Source organism: Daphnia pulicaria, chromosome 3 (assembly GCF_021234035.1).
Source record: "Daphnia pulicaria isolate SC F1-1A chromosome 3, SC_F0-13Bv2, whole genome shotgun sequence".
Lineage (NCBI taxonomy): Eukaryota > Metazoa > Arthropoda > Branchiopoda > Diplostraca > Daphniidae > Daphnia > Daphnia pulicaria.
The window spans coordinates 8,876,537-8,890,805 of NC_060915.1; the positions used below are offsets into that span (position 1 = coordinate 8,876,537).

The 14,269-nt window shown below is 39.1% G+C and overlaps 4 long non-coding RNA genes across 8 annotated transcripts in view; 2 read left to right on the top strand and 2 right to left on the bottom strand.

Annotated features, from left to right (window-relative positions):
* Positions 1-10,347, bottom strand: part of LOC124329250 — a 409,843-nt gene extending 399,496 nt beyond the window's left edge. Inside the window, exons 1-3 of the long non-coding RNA XR_006916663.1 lie at positions 10,306-10,347; positions 10,125-10,217; positions 9,945-10,022 (exon numbers count right to left, since the gene is read on the bottom strand). This is a non-coding gene — a long non-coding RNA (uncharacterized LOC124329250). The remainder of the gene's footprint in view (positions 1-9,944; positions 10,023-10,124; positions 10,218-10,305) is intronic.
* Positions 1,598-4,579, top strand: LOC124329268. 3 transcript variants are annotated; one of them, XR_006916714.1, is made up of 6 exons: positions 1,598-1,685; positions 2,665-2,842; positions 2,928-3,079; positions 3,205-3,512; positions 4,266-4,382; positions 4,462-4,579. It is a non-coding gene; the product is annotated as an uncharacterized LOC124329268 (long non-coding RNA). The 3 variants fall into 3 exon arrangements; XR_006916713.1 differs by lacking the exon at positions 1,598-1,685 and adding an exon at positions 2,555-2,579; XR_006916715.1 differs by lacking the exon at positions 1,598-1,685 and having other exon boundaries at positions 2,597-2,842; positions 2,928-3,085.
* Positions 5,980-9,475, bottom strand: LOC124329247. Of its 3 annotated transcripts, XR_006916660.1 has the most exons (7): positions 9,322-9,475; positions 9,039-9,252; positions 8,674-8,870; positions 6,905-6,970; positions 6,589-6,813; positions 6,172-6,462; positions 5,980-6,061 (listed from the first exon to the last, which is right to left on the bottom strand). It is a non-coding gene; the product is annotated as an uncharacterized LOC124329247 (long non-coding RNA). The 3 variants fall into 3 exon arrangements; XR_006916661.1 differs by lacking the exons at positions 8,674-8,870; positions 9,039-9,252; positions 9,322-9,475 and adding an exon at positions 8,164-8,175; XR_006916659.1 differs by lacking the exons at positions 8,674-8,870; positions 9,039-9,252; positions 9,322-9,475 and adding an exon at positions 7,082-7,244.
* LOC124329292 lies at positions 7,145-8,529 on the top strand. Its single transcript, XR_006916739.1, has 3 exons — positions 7,145-7,179; positions 7,271-7,276; positions 8,425-8,529. It is a non-coding gene; the product is annotated as an uncharacterized LOC124329292 (long non-coding RNA).
* Positions 10,348-14,269: the final 3,922 nt, after the last annotated feature.

The following is a 14,269-nucleotide window of genomic DNA, read 5'->3' on the forward strand; positions in this document are numbered from 1 at the left end:
CAATGGAAGAGAGAATCAATTTGCAGGGGGCGGTAATCCTCGAGGAAAGTAATCTATGAGGACACCGAGGGGAGAAAACACTAATTAGATTCCCATGCTATCGTCGTGTTGTGCTCTCCTTTATTTTAATTCACACTACATATATTTTTTTTTTGGTCAATGGCACTCACTGCGTTTTGAGTTATTCGTTCGCGCGTTCAGTAAACGTCAGAAACATTTTTTTATTTGGCAAATGCGTCGCAATTTTTTTTAAACAAATTTTTCTTCTTCATTCAAATTTCTATTATTTCATCTCATGTCGTTCTGTTCTTGCCCTCCCCCCCCCCATTTCAGTTATTTCCTCAATTGAGCTACGAGGCAAGGGTTAAAAAAAAACGCAAAACACGTATAGCTTTTCAAAGTCTTGTTTGTGATTCGTCTCCGACTTGTCCAATAAAGCTATTTGTCATTCAAAATTGGGGTCGTTACTTTTCTGATTCATACAGAACATACTCGTCAAAACAGGAATCGGACCCGCAGAAAGCATATGTTGTTTTAGTATTGTAAAGTTAATATTCCATTTAGCAAGCAGTCATCATCCCTTTGAATTTGCTGTTATTTTAAAGCTTTCGGGGATATTTTAAATATCTTTTAAAGATCTTATCGTTATTTTCTTATTCGTTATTAAAATTTCAGGGAATTTTTTAACAATCAGGTCTTCCGGTTCAATCCCTTTTTTTGTCAGACCGACTAACACTAACACAACCGTCACTTTTTACTGGTGTAGTTTTAGTTGTCGATTGTCTCCTTAAATAACAATTTTTAAGCGAAAATTTTTAAAAAGAAAAATAATTGTTTATATTAAGGCCGGATGGGTGGAATGACAACACTCTCTCAATGAACACTGCTTCACAGTTCTTTTGCCTCGGCAGTTGAGAGTTAAGTAGTTAGTTAAGGAGCAATGAGCAAATACCTAGAGAAGTTGATAGTTTTAATCAAAGTAAAGGAACTTCGTAAAAAAATTACCGATTATGTTTAGCAAGTTAAAAACCAAGTAACTGACAAATTTGGCGTTGTGCACGAAACGGCTCGATCCAGATGATAAGTACGGTGAAGGATCTAGTCGAGAACATTCCGTGCATTGAAACCTCGTCAATAGGAAAATAAATTAATGTACAATTCTTTGTTCGCTTACACGAGACAATTTGAAAAGGCAAGCAAGGCCCCCACTCACATTCGCTGACCCTGCTGAGTGCTGACCCTTATGACCGCATTTAACCCTCGATTGCGATCGAGGTCATGATCGTCTTTTACTCCTCGGACTTCGGCCGATTGTACATCAGACAAACAAGGGCGATGCCAAATTCAACAAGACGATGGGTCTCCAGGGATATATTTTCGATTTAAACCAGTCCTTCGGTATAATAATTAATACTCCAAGGTGCATCGGGAAATACTGTTAAGTTTTCTTTCTCGAAAATAGATGGCGTGTCATTATTATTATTTTTTAGTCGTCTGCATTTCTTCGTTTGCGAGTTTGAATTTTGAAACTATTGACACACGTTACTGTGTCTTTTCTTGTGTTTTTAATATTATTGAAACCAAAATATTACAGCCCTGTGGTGACTAATGCAGACCCTGCTATTAAAACAAAAATATATTCTCGGCCTATCATCAAGTCTTCATTAGTTCTGCAAAACACCCAGGTGAATAAACAACAGTTTATTTAGGCTTCCTTGCAGTCTCTTTAAATAATCAACTAAAAATATAAGATAAGTGTGGTCGGGAAATGTTTCAAGAACACAGTCCAGCTTTGCAAGTTGCAATGAATTACTACTCAGCAGTAATCAACTTCACACTAAGATATTAAAATAATTTTGTCATAGAAATCAATAATTATTAATTGGGAAAACATCTCATTTCCACAATTGCCAAAACCCGATCCATTTTATCAATAGGAAGGTTTCTTTACTACTGGTTTCTAATTTGATTCCTATAGTTTGGTAAATCTTAATCTGATTCAGAAATGAAACTCCTTTTGGTGATTCTCATCAAGCTTATATGTTCGTTTTCATGTGTCTGTAAAAACATCGGTAAATCACTGAATTTTGAAAAATAACGTCTATAGAAGTTCAAGAAAATTCATGATTTTAGCCAAATCTAGATTTTAGCCAAATCTAGATTTTAGCCAAAAAGCATTACTTCGACCCCAAATTTCATGGGAATCAGATATAGTAGAATTTGATGTCAGCTCAATAGTTGAGTAGCTGACGAGCTATCGCTCATTTCCAGATTCCGAGGTAGTTCCGGACTTGGTAAGAAATTTGAAAATGACTTTCCATTGTATTATTCCATGAGTTCACAGATTTCAGCCGGTTTGGCTAGAGAAAAACATGTCACTGTATCTGTATAACTCTCGCTTCTCTGCAGCTTCTCTGCTTTCATCCGTCAAGAAATTTGAAGGTGACTGTCCATTGTGACGATAGATGGTGGTGGTGTTATCGTTCTTAAAAATGGTGAAAGGTGTGAAGAGTTGTGTTGTTTTCTGTTTTCGTGGTCTTGTATGTCTTTACCGCGAAAAATCAATCAATTATTAACATGTAAGCTATAACTGTGATTATTCCAACTACACAGTAGCAAATTTTTTATTCTTGACTAACTGTCTAATGTTCTTAAAAATTCTAGAAAATGTACTTGCTGTCTGATAGTCATCAGATAAGATGTACCCTATATCATGAACAAATTGCTCAACACTTCCTGTCACTCCCATCTTCAGCTTCATCTGTCATCTTCTCACATCTTTGGCTGCAAAAATTCCAACTTTTTTGCCCATAAGTTGTGGCCTGTTAGGAATATGGTTTAGGTAAGCATAGCTTTTTGATCTTACTACCTCATCATTTATTGATGGAAGAAAATAATCTTAAAATTCACCCCTATTTATTTAACAGGGTTATTCTTGCCTGAAAAATATTGACACCTTTGATCAATGTGTTTATTGGTGGGGTTGATGGAGTCGTGATATTGAATTGCTGGTGCCATTCCCTGCAGCACCCACTTCACAATGATAAGAGACAGCAACAGGACACCTACACAGATTGAGGTAAAGGTGTGCTTCCATGTTCTTGCTTAAAAATTTAGAAAAGCTATGACCACTTCAACAGCTTTTGTAAGATACGCAAATTTTATTTTTTTAGCTTCCCTTTAATTCCTCTCGTTTTTTTACAGAACTAATTGTTACGTCGCTGAGATCGCGAGACGACCGCCAATGTCAATCTACAACGCAGTTTCTTTATTGGAATTGCTTGGTCCTGACACGGAGATCCTTGAGCCAACGCCTGCTTTTGTCCATGACAGAAGAGGGACTTCCTCCAGCGTTCTGTTCCATCCTTATCCTCGCGACGTCTGCTCATCCAGTTTCACTGCTTCTTTTGCTGTTAGACTTTTCTTGCTTCAATGGCGAGTTAGCTCACTTCAGCGTTCGCTTTCGTTCGCTGTGACACACCTGCAGTCACTGACCACGGGATTATGCCCAGGTAACCAACAATTTACTTACTTTCGTAGATTATCTACTAGTAATAATCTACTTGCGTTAAACTCTCTGTGACTCTGTCTGTGTAATAATTCCAAAATCATGCCTTTCTTGCGCGCTGAAGTGCTACTTAGACGTTTCTTTTTTCTAACGCTAGATGGCTTTTCGATAATTTTCAACTGTCAAAACAAAACAGTCAGTTTCAGTACTTAGCAAATCTCTTTAAACATTTATCGGCAGCTGTTGCGAAGAAATTTTTTGAAGAAAACTGACGATAACTATTCCACCAACAAAGCTCACTTGTTAGATTTTTAATAATGTGTTTTTTTTTTCTACTTCCGGTTTTGTCATTTCAGTCAGTAGTTCAGTAAATATTCATTCGACGCACAAAATATATATCCTGAACTATTACATTTCAGGAAAATTTTCGATTTTGGCCAAATTTTCGATTTCGTTCAAATCACACCTAATCGACCGCAAATTTCATGGAGATCATATGTGGTTTAATTTGACAGTTCAATGGTCGAGGCGCTGTGGTTACTTCCGGTATACTTCCAGAATTTTTTTAAAAGATTAGCAAGTGAGCTTTATTATGTGTACAGTTTTCAATATTGTTAGGTAGATTTTACGCAATTTAAAGCGCACCTTTGAAGTTTTGAGCAAAAAATCCAGATCAATGAACCTATATGTATTATGTGACTATTATGTAACTTTTATTGGCATATCACTTAATAAGAATTGTTTTGTCTTTATTCAGGCAATGCAGAGGAGACGTCGAGAAGATGGATTTTCTCATCTTTAAAAATCGTCACTGGTCTCCGTCGGATGTTGCCCCTGCTCCTGGTGCGAACGAAACTCGGTGGAGTGAATGGATGTAAGTTCATCATTTATAAGTTACTCACATTTACATTGTGTGTATTGTATTCTAATCTAATTTTTTAAATCTGAATTAGAATGCGCCAACAAAATACTTCTGGAAATGGACAATCGCTGGCAGTGGAAAGGGACAACCGTGGCCGGCACCGAGACTCGTCATCAACGTGGATCATCGTGACCGGCACTCAGACTCGTCATCAACGTGGATCATCGTATTGTTGGTATTATTTCGTTTGTGTTAGTTAACCCGTTGGCTGCCACGCCTTTGTTCTCCCCTAGCTCCTTAGCACGGGCCGCGCTGTTCGGTCTCGTGGTTTACATGCCGCGGGGTCGGACAGTCGCACCAGCCCCAGATTCGCCGAAAGGCCCTGTTAGGCAATGCACCATAGGGACTTTCCCCTTGTCGATACGGTGATGGATTCTAGAGGTTGTGCATTCCATCTTCTCCTGTCACCGTGTCAGTCCGGACTTGTCAGCAATGGCAAGTCCCACTTGGTCATGGATCCTTAAGACGTGGCGCGTAGAGTAGTAGAAGAACAACCTACGGGATGTATGGCGTGGCAGCCAATGGGTTAACTAATGGTATGTGTGTATGTATGTGACTGTAAAATGTGGTGGAATTGTGGGTGGAGGTGGGACAATATAACGCAATTCTTTTTCATTCATTCATTGTCTCTTAATTTATACCAAGTTTTGTTTAGGAATTCAGAATTCTCTCAACTTCAAAGTCTTTCATTTATTTCAAGATCAGCCATTTGCCTTTACTTTTAAGATTTGAAAAAATCAACAGTTACAAGTGTCTTTCGTAACCTACCCTTGAAACTTCGTCAAACACAAGAAATGAATACGTCCGTATTCAGAACGACTAAGGCAGTAGACACCTGCAAAACATAAAACAAACATATCACAATGCTGGATACTGGCTTTGAAGAAGTTCAACACCACCATGACCTGCCGCAATGTTGACAGGCTTGAAGTTACTGACAAAAGTCTTACAAAAGAATTACCCGCATTAAAATTTTTATTTTCTCATTGAAGATCAACAATTAATTCCCAGTGACCAATGATCAAATGACCGACAAATGTAAATAAAATCAAATAGAAATTTTGGCTCTAGTAATTTGGAATCTGCTTGTAGTAAGATCCGGAAGCGTAGTTCGTGGTGTAATATTCGGTTGTCTTAGTGTTGTCGTAACTCAGGGCAGAGTAGTGATTTCTGAACTTCGTTGTACTAGGTGGGAGTAGCGTAAGTAATGGTGTAGTATTTGGGAACCTCGGTGAGAAGCGTGGGTTGTAGTGCAATATGCGGCCTCGTCGATGTAGTACTTGGGGGCTTCGATGTAGTACCTGGGAGCAGCGTAGATTGTAGTGTAGTAAACTGGAGCCTTGGTTTATTCCAGTTCAACGAAGTACGAATTAGCAGCTGCTGTGGTGTGTGTAGTACTCCGCTGCCTTAGTGGTGTAGTACTCCGCTGCCTTAGTGGTGTAGTACTCCGCTGCCTTAGTGGTGTAGTACTCCGGTTGTTGCGTATGTTGTTGTGTGGTAAGACGCCGGCGTTGCGGTTTGGTATCTATCATGCCTACATGCATATCTATCATGCCGAGACATCGGTACACCAGTAGTCAACCCAACCATCAAGGATACAACAACGAACAGCAGCACAACGCCATAGTTAGCTAGACGGTAAATAATTTGAACATAAATTTTCATAAATAACTAACAAATTAAAAAACAGCATAAAATAAATAAATTGATATAAAACTCAATGTAGAAACAGAATATTTACCATGGTTGTAGTGTAATACTCGGTGGCCTTGGTGTAGCAAACAGGAGCCTCAGTTTGGTAGTAACTTGGAGCAGAGTAGTACTTGAACGCGTCGGTGAAGTAGGCTGGGGCAGATAACTCGGTGTAGTACTTGGGAGCCTCGGTGTAGTAACAGATGTTGCGTATGTGGACTTCGCTGTGTAGTAAGACGTTGCGGTTTGGTACTCAATATAACCAGGAGACATCGGCACACCAGTAGTCGACCAAGCCATCAATGACACAACACCCAACAGCAGCACTACCCACAGTTAACTAGACAGTAATAATTTTAACATTAATTCTCAGTTATAACTAGTAAATTAACAAATAGAAAAATATATAATGATTCACAACTCCATTAAAAAAAAAAAAAACAAAAAAAAAAAACAGAATATTTACCCATGTTTCCTAAGATGGAGCAGCGTAGGTTGCAGTTAAATACTCAGGAGCCTTGGTAGTGTAGTACTTAGAGGCCTTCGTAGAGTAAGTAGGTGTTGACGTTGTTGTTTAGTAAGGAGGCGGCGTGGTAGACTATACTTATCAGTACACCCTTGATCGACCCAGCCATCAGCAATACAACAACCAATAGGCAATAGCAGCATTTCAGCAAGACAGCATAGTTTGCTAGACAATAATCAATAATAACGGGCATATTATCAAATAGAAGAAAATAAAAATTGATACACAACTCCATGTAAAATTACAAAATATTTACCCACCATTGTGAACTGGTAATACGACGAAGGATGCAGTTGTTGAAGTGTCGAAGATGCTCACTCGCCTGATAGACAACAAACAATTTGAACATTGATATTCAATAACTGGCATATTAACAATTACTTTAAAAAAATTTAAATTGATACAAAACTACATGTAACAACAGAATATTTACCCATAATTGTGAACTGATAATGCGATAAGAAGGCAGCTGGTGACAAGAAGTGCGCTGCAGTTCTTGCCGTGTCAGAGATGCTGACTCGACTGATCTTTGTCACCTTTTCTCTCTCCTTTTATACGACTTTTTCTCACCCTTAGCTATCAACTCAAGCCTTACGGCTATTGTACCTGCTTGATAATGAAGCAACACGTGTCGTTCTCACCCAACCTCTACACCACTACATGACACGTTTTACGTAATGATCTCCGTGACCTTCGATTATGAAAGGTATGCAAACTAGCCTTTCCTTCTGCAGGTTGGCGTTGCTGGGATGGGTCTACAAAAACCCATATCAAAATGAAAACCAAATGGCTGATCCTTAGGGCTATTGTACCTGCTTGATAATGATGCAAAACGTCCCGTTCTCACCCAACCTTACACCACTGCATGACACGTTTTTCTCCGTGAACTTCGAGTGAAAAACATGCAAACTGGCCTTTCCTTCTGCAGTTTGACGTTGTTGGGAATGGGTCTGCAAAAACCAATATCAAAATGAATACCAAATGGTTAAGTAACACATCCCGTTCTCACCCAACCTCTGCAGTTTTACGTGTCTTTCCTTTTGCAGGTTGACGTTGCTGGTGATGGGTCTACAACAACTAAGATCAAAATGAATACTAAATTAAATGGTTATAGCTTAAAACTCTTTTTATACCAATAGACATAGTCATTCGACTCGTTCTTCGTTGAATGAATAAATCTTTCATTTCGAACCGGTTGAAGGACAGTCGACTTTTTTGAAAATATTCCTGTGCAATCTTATCCAAGTTTCAAACACATGATCAATCATATTCATTTCATGATGTGCACACAGTTGGGCCTTGTTAGTAACCTCTTTTCTCTGTCAATAAGTTCTCAAAGTTTCAAAAATGTTAACACTTCAACAATCCTGGTACTCAGTCCCATGAGCAACTTTGGAAAAACTAGACAGGAGTGGAATCATGATAATAACAATGCTTTGTTCTTCAATTACACTTAAGACCAATATAATGTGATCGATCCAACAGATTGTGAACACTGAAAAGAGGTTTCGTCACGCAACATTCGGACATAAGTGCGATCAGAAAAATTCTCGATTTTGGACGATTTTCCGACATTTTGTACTTACAAATGAAATCGACCCCAAATTACGAGGATCACGAATAATGGATTGATTTGTGTGTCACATGAAAACTTACTGAACTATTAACTGATTTAGAAACCAGAAGTAGATATAAACGCAAATTATCAAAAATCTAACAAGTGAGCTTTGTTGCTAGATCACTTACGGTCAAATATCTCCCTAAATTATCTTACAGCAACTCCGATAAATGTCTTTAGAAATGTGCAAAATAAAAGTAACTGAAGCTGGTGCTTCTGACAGCTGAAAAACGATCTAAGGCCATGATACAGCCATCTAGCGTTAAAATGAATACAAACGTTTAAAACAAAAACGTCCCTCAGCTGTTTCACACTTAACTGAAGTATCAAACTAACAAGCAACAATAAAAAAATAATAAAAAAAAAAAAAAAAAAAAAAAAAAACAGACAAAAAACTCAGTACTCACTAACATCAAAACTCCGTGAGAACTGGGTTGAGTGCAGGCGTAGTAGGGGTCAGTGAAAGTCCACCCGCCCGTCGGTTGGGTAGTCGAATAATGCTGGCAGCGTAGCTGGAACAGGCACAACTCCCCCATGCCTCGAGGCGACGGAAGGCCGGCACGCACAAAAATAGCATCAGTGAATGACAGCATGAAAATCGTACCTAAACATTAGATAGACATCAGGTAGACGTAAGTGTAGATGAGTCCTTTAAATACTCGCAAGACTTAAACAGAAAGCAAACTTGAAAACAAAAACGTCCCTGCTCTACCTCGTCGACATTCAATTAACAAATAACAATGACATAAAAGATAAAATATTAGATACTCACGCAATATTTTTTTTTCGCCAAAATAAACATCTCGTCCAAGGAAACGCTCGTCCATCACACATCGCGAACAGCCAAAAATCTAAAGGGTTGAACTCCGTGTTGTGTTGAGAGCAGGGTAGTAGAAGTCGGTTGGGTAGTAGAAGTCGGTTGGGTAGTCGAATGATGTTGGCCGCCTAAATGATGTTCATGTAGGCCGCATCTTCTCGGTCATTACCTAAATGGCCAAATCAAGAAACAAATTGTAAACAAAATCTAAATTCAGTGACATGGCAAATGAAGTTACACAGGCAATGCCAATCAGGTTTCCTAAGCAATCCAGAAGATGGAATGAGTCAAGTTCCATGAAAAAACGAATGATCCGCGTTAAACGTGTGGTCATTGCCTTATTTTGGAGGGATGACCAGATACCCCAAATTTGATGTTATAGGCAACATCTAAGTAAGAAACCAAACAATCATTAAAATTGCTATTAGGATGACAACTTCTCTAAATTCAATATAAGCACAACTTCAAATTATGATAGCATGATCACAATATTGAACCTCTTTTTTTTTTTGTTGACAAAAAGGGAGATTCAAGGGTAGCAGCCAATGTGTTAACAAACAAGGAATCTTGTTGACTGTAAATCCTTGCCCTTTTTCTTGTAAGGACCTTGTCTCCTCTTAAATTCTGTCATGCCAATTTAGAAACCTATAATTTAGAACCTGTAAATAAATAAAAAAAAGTCACCTTATTTAGAATTTGTGTAATAAATGTGCTTGATGTCTAGGATCTAAAAGAACAATTTAATGTTTATCAATACACCCTGAAATTGTCTCTTAAACATTAGATAGACACAAGTGCAGATAAATACTTTTAATACAGTCTGCAACGAAGAAAGTTCAGTGACATGACGAGTGAACTTACACATAAAAACCACCAATCAGTTATCCAAGGTTCTCTAGAAGATGGAATGAGAGATTGGTCCATGCTGGGGTTGGTGATCTAGCAAGTCCAATAGAAAAAGCCAATAATTAAGATGAATCCTAATAAAACATGAGAAAAATATATGTTTCAGCACATAATAAAGCTAGTGTTGGTTGTTACCTGTATCATTTTGATGGCACATTCAGTAGAATACAATGAGTTATTTGAACAAAATAGTTGACGGTAGGCTGCACGACCTTTTCACGTTTCCTCCTGTAAGTTGATGAGAAATACTAAAGTTATCCAACATCTACACGGAATGGAACACCGACGAGTTACAGACGAAATCACTCGAGTTTACCTATGAATTCATTGGCAATTTTCGAAGAAAAGTTTAACTGGCTTAACAAAAAAAGCGAAAAAGTTAAAGCTTAACTTTTGACAACAAACCACCACGCCATCGTTGACACGTCTCAAAACTCAGTATTTCAAGGACTGGGGTTAACATACTCACAAAACTTGAAAAGCACATTTTTGTTTGCTAAAACCTAGCAGTTGAGAACTGCTGTGCGGAGAATAATGCTCACTTGCTACATTCTAGATGCTAGTTGCAGCTATCAACACGATTTGGCCAGCTCGAAACTATGGGTTGTACTATATTATCTCTAAATTCATCAAGTATTTTACATTTAATTACTTCAAGCACTCTGCATCAATGCTTTAAGGTTCAACTGTTGCAATTTCAGAAAAATGGCGATTGTACCGTCCATTCAGGTACCAGCGAAGACAGCTCCAGTGCTCCACCTGTTGGACAAAATTAAATCCACATAGTTGCAGCCGACAGATGCCTTGACATCGTTGGCATCCACGAATAACGTAGCCTAACCTCGCCGTTCCACTCGTGCGATCGTGCGTCACCAATAATTTGAAAATCTTAGAAAATGTAATAGCGGATTTGTATTTCTCGCTTTCGACCCAAAATAAATCAAGAAAGCTATATAAAATTATTTTCGACCAGACGTATTATATGTGCCGATTCTATAAGGTAACCATTAAAAAATGGGCCCGCGTGATGTCGTGATGTGAAGCTAAGTTGAACGAGACGGTATTAGAAAGCGAAAGCTCCTTCCTATTCCGTCAATGAAGGGAGTAAAAACAACAGACGACGAATAAATTTTATATCAAACTTTCACTGTTATGTTAGGCATTGCTCGACTATATAGCCTAAGATAGACTTTTATTGGTTTTCCTCTGGCTAGACAACCAACCGAGCAAGCTAAGTATAGGGGTATTCCAAGTCAAGAAGAATGATTTGCTCACGACATCGTCATCTATTTGTTTAGTAGGCCTGTAGTTGAAACAGGAGGTCATGCTTCTGTTATATGGCTAGCCAAACCAAGTTCCATAAAACCTCAACACGATGGAAACGATTCGTTTGGTGGTTCAAAGTCCGCGCACACGTCATCTGAATGGTGGCACGCACTGTTCACCAGCAGCAAAGTGAAAGTCTTTTGCGATTATTTCTTATTTTCATTTATTTAATTTTTTGAATACTATTTCATTTCGCGAATGAAATCAGTCAGGTATTTGAATTATTTGATCAGACACCATTTGGGAATGGAGAGCGAGAGAAAAGTAAACGTGGAACTTGATGGCGCGTCTAACAATAAAAGGCGTTCCTATGGCATTTAATATCTTACTTAAATATTCCGCCTATTCGTCACCTAATTAGTTGGTAGTCGCGTTATGGGTAATGGGAATGCAAGTGAAAACAAGTTGTTATATTTGATAGAGCAAAACAGAGCGCGGGCAAGTCAGCGCTGCAATCAATTTCAAAAGGAAACGATGAATTATTTGGAAGAGCACGTCGTCTTTTCTGGGCAATTAATTTAAAAACAACAATTCGGAAAGAGAGAGCTGGAATCGAGATGACGAAGCGGTGAATCCGCACCGATGTTGGGAGCGCATTTTTTTTCCTTCACATGATTCTGTTTTTCGATTCATCTGTGAAATGCCACCATTAGTATGCGATATGTATTACCTATAGGATGAGTTCACAAACAGCACACCACACAAGTTGTGTTTTATCCTGAATAAAGCACATTTGGGGTCATACAAACAAAGTTGAATTGAAGAAAGCGTATAACCTGGTCGCGCTCAGCACGAACGGTTATTCTTTTAGCATATATACCTATACACACAGCCAACTATTCCATACCATAAAATATTATACGACCATTTCAACTCTTTCCTGCCTTATTTTTTTCTCTCATATTTCGGCAAACAATCTCGACATCGTCACAAAAAAATACAACCGGAGAAATATTATGTGGAGAAACCAACCAAAGGGCCATCAAATGACGTTGATCACGCTCATTCTGTAATATCATATAACTAGGGCGCTACATTTGAAACGAAAGTGAGAGCCAGCTGTTTATACATATATCCTCCATCACCATCATTCCACATGATATCCATGTTGTTATTTTTCCCTTTCGATTATAATATAATGTCGGCTGGACTTTCGTCTGTTCGTCTGTTGTTGTGAGGGAAATCAAAGGAAAGCAAAACCATAATCATTACGATGATATCCGAAGTAACGACCGAAAATGGGAATCGAACGCGTCCAAACTAGTTGGAGCTGGAGCGGGATCGGTCTAGACGGAGCGCGAACGCATCGACAATGCCACCTGTTAGCCGGAATTGATGGCAGGACAGGGCAATTAAGAATGACGAACCGCGTCTTCATTAACAAATCGGGATGGACAACCAACCAAAAAAAAAGGAGGAAAAGAAATCGAAAATTTCAAACCCCACACGCACAAGCGCCCACAGACGAACAAAACGAAGGAAGGGGGGAGATCAAACGGACCGACAATGTCTCTTCCGTCATGCGAAATATCCGTGTCAGATCGGGAGAGAGAGAGAAGAGAGTCTCGGTCACATTTCCAGATCTCCTCTCTTTCTCTCTCATGCACACACACGTTCTCATCCGGCTTGAGGCTATGTGTAGTGTGCCCACCTGTGCGCACCTGTTGAGGGCGACAGCAGGTTCAGAGGGGAACGACGAGTGAGGGGGGAAGAAAAGAAATAACAAGCCATTTTTGTTGATTTTAGTTTGATAGAAGAAAAGGAAGAAAAAAGATAAGGAGAAAACGAAATATAAAAACGACAGCCAGGAATTCCATAGACACACACACACACACACACACACACATGAGTATAATAGGCAGCAGACATCATGACGAGAAGAGCGCTATAGGGAAAACAAAACATCGAAGAGCCCCACGACGGACACAAGTGGGTCAAAACGGCTGTAGAGTGACGAGGCCCACGGGGCCGCTGTGCATAATCTAACGCAATCACTCGACCAGGGGGGAGAGAAATAGATAAAAAAGAAAGAAACGAACGCGTCATGAGAATGACGTCTTGCAAAGACCCACAGTATTCCGGCCGGAGCGAAAAAGTCCTGCTGGGGCGTGAGATCATCCATCACGCAATGCTCATCGCGCTCTGCCACGCATCATCACGGAATGTTCATTCAAAAACATCGATCGTTTTTCTTGTTTCTTTTTAATAAATCATAATATAAAGATGAGCCAACAGCCGAGAACAAATCGAGCAACGGCTAATCATTAAGGATATATAGATACCATCATAGACTGTGTATGCACAAGCCTCACAATCTGCATTATGGTTCTATAAGAAACAAACAAGATTGTTATAAAAGACAACCCAGGAACAGCAGCTTGTCAGGTTTTTCAAAACTCAACTGAATTCCAAGCTGGGGCATCAGCTATATAATTGATTCCGTATCAGATTGATGAATGGGCCGTTATATGGGGCTTGTATATATGTATTCGGGGGGACCTTCAGGGAGGAGATTTTTGAAGGAGGAAGGAAAATAACGAAAGAATTTATGATCATTTTTCGCCTGGGAGGGAAAAAAACAAAATTCTCCGACCTTAAACAAAAAGAAATGCCCTTCAAGATATATACTAGTGGAGGAAAACAGGTGAAAGTTTTCTCTCTCTTGTTGCCTTCTGGTGCACAGCACAAGTCTCTTCTTTTTATTTTTCCACGCACAAGTTTCAAATCAAACGAATGTAGGCGACAGCTATAGTTCAAGGTTGCTCTCTGGTCTACAGTAACAAGACAAACAAAAATAAAAAGAGGAAAAACTTGTTCCGTTTTTTTATCTATTTTCACCCCATACAACGTCTTAAAGGAGACGGTTCAGAAGATCAAAAGATCAGTCGAGAAAGGTGAACCATATAGGACATTTAGACACAATGAGAAGACGCTCTAGTGAACCGGATTCCAAG